This window comes from Triticum aestivum, chromosome 5D (genome assembly GCF_018294505.1).
Source record: "Triticum aestivum cultivar Chinese Spring chromosome 5D, IWGSC CS RefSeq v2.1, whole genome shotgun sequence".
Taxonomy (NCBI): domain Eukaryota; kingdom Viridiplantae; phylum Streptophyta; class Magnoliopsida; order Poales; family Poaceae; genus Triticum; species Triticum aestivum.
Window position 1 is genome coordinate 548,177,590 of NC_057808.1, and position 6,000 is coordinate 548,183,589.

Consider the following 6,000-nt stretch of genomic DNA (forward strand, 5'->3'; position numbering starts at 1 on the left):
TACTTCCACCACCACGTCGTCGTGCTGCTGGATCTCCATCAACCTCTCCTCCCCCCTTGCTGGATCAAGAAGGAGGAGACGTCGCTGCTCCGTACGTGTGTTGAACGCGGAGGTGCCGTCCGTTCGGCGCTAGGATCATCGGTGATTTGGATCACGACGAGTACGACTCCATCAACCCTGTTCTCTTGAACGCTTCCGCTCGCGATCTACAAGGGTATGTAGATGCACTCCTTCCCTCTCGTTGCTAGTAAACTCCATAGATTGATCTTGGTGATGCGTAGAAAATTTTGAATTTCTGCTACGTTCCCAACACCCTGGGGGGGGGGGGGGTAGCAATGCCACCCGAGCGTCGCACCGGGCCCTCATACATGCGGGGTGTTGTGGTGGCATGTCCGAAGAGGCGGCACGCGTGTCCGGGGTGTGCCCCCCCTCACGGACGGCGATGACACGGTAGTAGATGTTCTGCGGTAACGATGCGGCGTGAATATGATTAAATACTTGGAGCGCGATAAAATCATGAGTTTTTTACATGACGTGGACACATGTGGTGTAGGACTGATGGTAATTTTTCATAATTGTTCGTGATGGATTAGTATCTGAACAATTCCCTCTACGCGGATTGCTCTTCGCGTGTCTACGACTGTGGCCGGCGGCCTCCGGGGGCTAGCATGCCGCCAAATCTTGCGTAGGCGCCTCTCACAAGTCTGGAAGTGTTGTGGCGGGTGCAAACACCCGGCACGCATCTCCGGGGTGTGCCCCTCCCACTCACGGACGATGCCGCCGCCGGCACCTGGAGGGGGGAAACGGACGCGTCGGGTCTACACGGAGGGGATCTTGCTGTGGGTCTGGCCCGGATGTTGCTCCAAAGTGTTCCTATGGGCTGACCTAACACAACCGGGTGGATAGGTCCACTGCTCAAAGCCCGTCCGTGCAAAGTCAAAGGGCTAGATCCCGTGGTCAAATGGTACAGGGTTAGGCGGGACGGGGGCCCTGGGGGGTAGCAATGCCACCCGAGCGTCGCACCGGGCCCTCATACATGCGGGGTGGTGTGCTGGCATGTCCAAAGAGGCGGCACGCGTCTCCGGGGTGTGCCCCCCCCCTCACGGACGGCGATGATATGGTAGTAGACGTTCTGCACATGGAGAAGTCACTAGTAGATTCCCCGCAAAAATGAAAAGAAACTAGCAGATGATTGTCTGCAAAACGATTCACTAACCCATCGAAATGAGAGCTGGACATGTACTTTTATAAGGCAGTCTGCAAAAACATTATTTTTGTGTCCCTGCTAGCACTGGCCGGGCAGTCCCCATATATCTATGTGACTATGTCCGCAACTTTAGAACCCATATCCCGCACTCAAATCCATACAAGTCATGCAACAACATAACACGTAGATCAACATCACAAACAAGTTCATCAAACAGAGTAATATAGATAGATCCAGGCATGATAGTTCATCCGACAAACTAATCAGGCCCAAAATAGAGAAAGTCCAATGGATTAAACTAGATAAAATAAAAAAGACCACGCAGAGGGTGATATTACCACTTCTTGGTAGGGTCCTTGCCCTTGCGATCGACAACGGGAGGATTGTCGTCGCCGTCTGAGCTGGTGGTGCAGCTCTCCGACGCGGAGGAGATGTAGCCCACCAGACGATGGATGGTGCTGCCCTGCTCCCGGGCATGGCGTGCCGGGTGACGGTCTCCTGGACTAGGGGGTACTCACCACGTCGTCTCCCGATCAGCTGGATTGGGCCGAGGACCCCCATGGCCGTTTGCTCATGGGCCAGTTCGGACAGCCGATGTATACGCAAGGAAGATTCCACAAGACTTGGTGATCAAGACAAGGACTCCTCTCCACCGGCGTATTCGACTAGGACTCTTGTTATCTCAGGCCTCTGGTACATTATATAAGCCGAGGCCAGGCTAGTCGATAGATCATCATGACATTACTCATCATACCTCTAGGGTTTAGACCACAACATATGATCTCAAGGTAGATCAACTCTTGTAATCTCTATATTCATCAAGATCAATCAAGCAGGAAGTAGGGTATTACCTCCATTAAGAGGGCCCGAACCTGGGTAAACATCGTGTCCCCTGTCTCCTGTTACCCATCGATTCATGACGCACAGCTTGGGACCCCCTACCCGAGATCTACCGGTTTTGACACCGACAATGATGCTTTCATTGAGAGTTCCGCTGTGTGGTCGGCAAAAGGATCAATGGCTCGCCTGCAGATCAACTGCGACATCGGCGTCCTCGTCGCCGCCTCGACTGGTCACCTTGGCTTGACCGAGGACTGTGCCCTACCTCCAATCATCATGTTCGGACGAGGGCCTTCATCAACATCAACTCCGATTTCTATCAAGATCATGGAGGAATCATCGCAGGAGCTCGGGGGCTCAAAGTCAACATTGCCCTCGGGCGACCGTGCTGTTTTTCCGAACAGCGAACTTGCATCCGCTACCACCACCTCCTCGAGCATCGCTTTTACGATTCCTTCGGTGGAATTGTGCGGAATTGAGTCTACAACAACACTGTGAAATTTTGTCATGTTCGGACGAAGCAATCTCCGCCGGTCTCCGATATACCGGAGCCCCGTCGAATCTGGACGTGAATCTGGACGAGTTCGGAGCGTGGTGTCCAGCATCTAGCTCAGACGTCCTTGGGAAGATCCAACCGTTGATCAGCTGCGGAATTCCTATATCTACCACCCCTCAAAATTTCAGCTCGATCCGACCGTCCAAACTCTGAGAACCTTCCGATTAGTGCATCACTTTTCAGATGTGTTCTCTACGCGAGAGCGAATCCGACCCGAGTTCATCTTTTTTATGAACGGAATTTTGGACATCCTTTTTGAAGGAAGTTTTGTATGGGGTATTGTGTTTTGTTCCCAAACACATCCCACTAATTTTAAAGTCTTTTCCAATATGATCTTCACCATCGCACCGGTGTCAAACCAGCCCGACAACGTTGCTCCACGGTAGCCGACCTGCGCTAGACACGCCGTCGCCTTGTTGAGCCGGGCTCAACTTCTTGGGATCATCATCTCGGCAAGCCGAACAAGAGTTCGGCATCGCGAAGGATAAATCATCACCAACATCGCCGCCCCACGGATTACACGGAGCGGGCACACCGGCATCGCCGCATGGTCACTTCATCAAGTCGGCATTGACCACGTCACGAGTTACGACCTGCATCAGCATGGCCGCACCGTTGCCTCTTCGAGCCGATGTCCATCACGCCGAACTACTTCAACACCTTGGCTAACATGGCAGCTGCAACATCTCCTTACCGACCCGCTCCGTTACCTCGGCCTAGACCGGGGCCTTCGCCATCTCTTCATCAGCCTACTCCGGAGACTTCGGCGTCACCAGCGGACCAGCTTCGTCACGTTAGCTGGACCTGGGGCTTTGCCTTGGCGAGCCAACCTTTGCAGCATCGCCATGCCGTCGCTTCATCGCCCATCAGGCAATGGGTGTGCGGACCGAGTCCCAATTTTGGAGTAACATTTCTTCAGATTGCTACAACAGATAAACTAGGTGCTATTAATCCTAGTAACTTTTTCTTGCTTGGGTTCATTTTTCCGAGGAGTTATTTCTCTGGTTTGTTCCATCATCTGTATACAGGTCTGTCAAACGATGGCCGCATTAACGATGGTTGCGTGATGGTTCAGTCAGTTTCCCGTCGCCACAGTTCAGCAAACCCCGCATCTAGAGCCCGGACCACCCTGCAAATTCAGGCTTTGTCACGCCTTCACCGCGTTACTCCGACGCCCTGCATCGACATTGGCTTCGGCGCCAGGCCACATCTCTTTAAATAAATTATTTTTGCGTAAAGCAATTATGCAAGGATTTCATATATATTTATATTATCATTTTTTGGACCGCACTATTTTATGTGTGTAGGTAATCGACTTCGACTGCATCACGCGGTCAATTCGGCAAGCCAACGTCATCGTCCCAATCGGTATAAACCGGCTCGCATGATCACCTTGTTGGTCGAATTGCCATACCGACATGTTCGGTTGCCTCAGGGACTTCGGCATCATCGAGAGGGTTCTACCTCGTTGGGTGTTCGGCGCACGGGCCATATTCCTTTAATTATTCACTTTGCATAAATTATTTATTATGCTACATTTTTTTAATTTATTGTTACTACAATTATCTCCGGTTTGTACTATTTTTTGTGCACAGGTAAATGATTCGGGTCGGGAAGTGTTGTCACTTCGGCGTACTGACATACCACGTCACCTCGGCTGGACGGGGGGCTTCGTCAACACTTGATTAACCCACGCTGGGGACTTCGGCGTCACTCTGCCGGCCTGCATTGGCCGTGCTATGTCATCACTTCAAAGTGCAGAGCTCTTAGCTCCGCCACCTCAGGACCGGCTTGGGGGATGGAACCTTGTCCCGCATCAAGCTCGGACCGCGTCATCAATGCCGAACACATTAACCAGCTAAGTCGCTTTCATGCTCAAAGTTTTAAGTTTTTAACTTGTGTTCGTTTCGACCGTGCTCACATACGTCGTTCGTTAAAAGAAACTCTCCTTACCCATGTTAACTGGGGGCTCTTAAAATTACACGAGCCGTTCTATAATAATGTGTTTTCTTCTTGGTCCACTACAAGAAATACGTCAACTTGTGACCCTCACTATTGGCCGCTGAAAGGTCATTATTTTTCATTTGCGACTTTTTTTGACCAAAAACAGAAGGTCAAAAGCTGGCGGTCGTAAACTGAAATTAACGACCTTCTTTGTGATATGTAAAAGGTCGTTGGTTCTTCGACCAAAATATTGGTCACTAGCAGCCTTCCCAAGCCACGTAGGATCCAGCATGGCAAGCTGACGTGGATAAGATTCAGCCCGGTCCGATTAGGTGTCTATATGGGCCGAGCCCATTAATTCAGCCTTTTTAATATATATTTTTTCGTTAATTTTTGCTAGCTACATGGGCCTGACCCAACAATTTGGCCTTTTATATTCTACAATGCAGCCTTCACTAGTAGAAAACAGGGTTTTGGTCACAGGGCAGTATTCACATTAGTCCCGGTTCAGTCACGAACCGGGACTAATGTGAGCATTCGTCCCGGTTCGTGCGGCTAAGGCATTAGTCCCGGTTCACCTGGGCCCTTTAGTCCCGGTTGGTGCCACGAACCGGGACTAAAGGGTGCGATGCTCATTAGTCCCGGTTGGTGGCACCAACCGGGACTAAAGGTTAGACCTTTAGTCCCGGTTGGTGCCACCAACCGGTACTAAAGGTTAGACCTTTAGTCCCGGTTGGTGCCACCAACCGGTACTAATGGGCTTTGAGGCATTAGTACCGGTTCATGGCACGAACCGTACTAAAGGTCCCATTTTCAAACTCTACCCCCCTGTGGACCGCCTTTTCAGTTTTAGAAAAAACAAAAGAAAATGATGGAAATGTCAAAAAAATAAAATAAAATAAGTTTCCCATGTGATATCTGGTCTAGTTGTTGGGAAAATTTACAAATATGAATTTCGACTTTATTTGCAAAATCTCTCTGGAATTTGTAAAATGGGCATAACTTTTGCATACGAACTCGGATGAAAAAGTTTTTTATATGAAAAATCAACTAACAGAAAAAAAGTTACGGGGCTAACAGAAAAAAAGTTACGGGGCTTTTAAGATCTAGAGTGGAAAAAATTGAAAAAATTTCAAATTTACTAGTGGCGCACCATTTGCTAGGTGCGCCACTAGTAACAGAAAAAAATATAGTTTCAATTTTCTTTTGGAAAAAATGTGGTCAAATCTGGTCAAACTATGGTCAAACAATGGTCAAACTAATTGTTCTAGAATATTAGTGTTACTAAATAATTATTTCAGTTATTTTGAATTTTGGTCAAATCTGGTCAAACTGTGGTCAAACTGTGGTCAAACAATGGTCGAACTAATTATTCTAGAATATTAGTGTTATTAAATAATTATTTCAGTTATTTTGAATTTTGGTCAAATCTGGTCAAACTGTGGTCAAACAA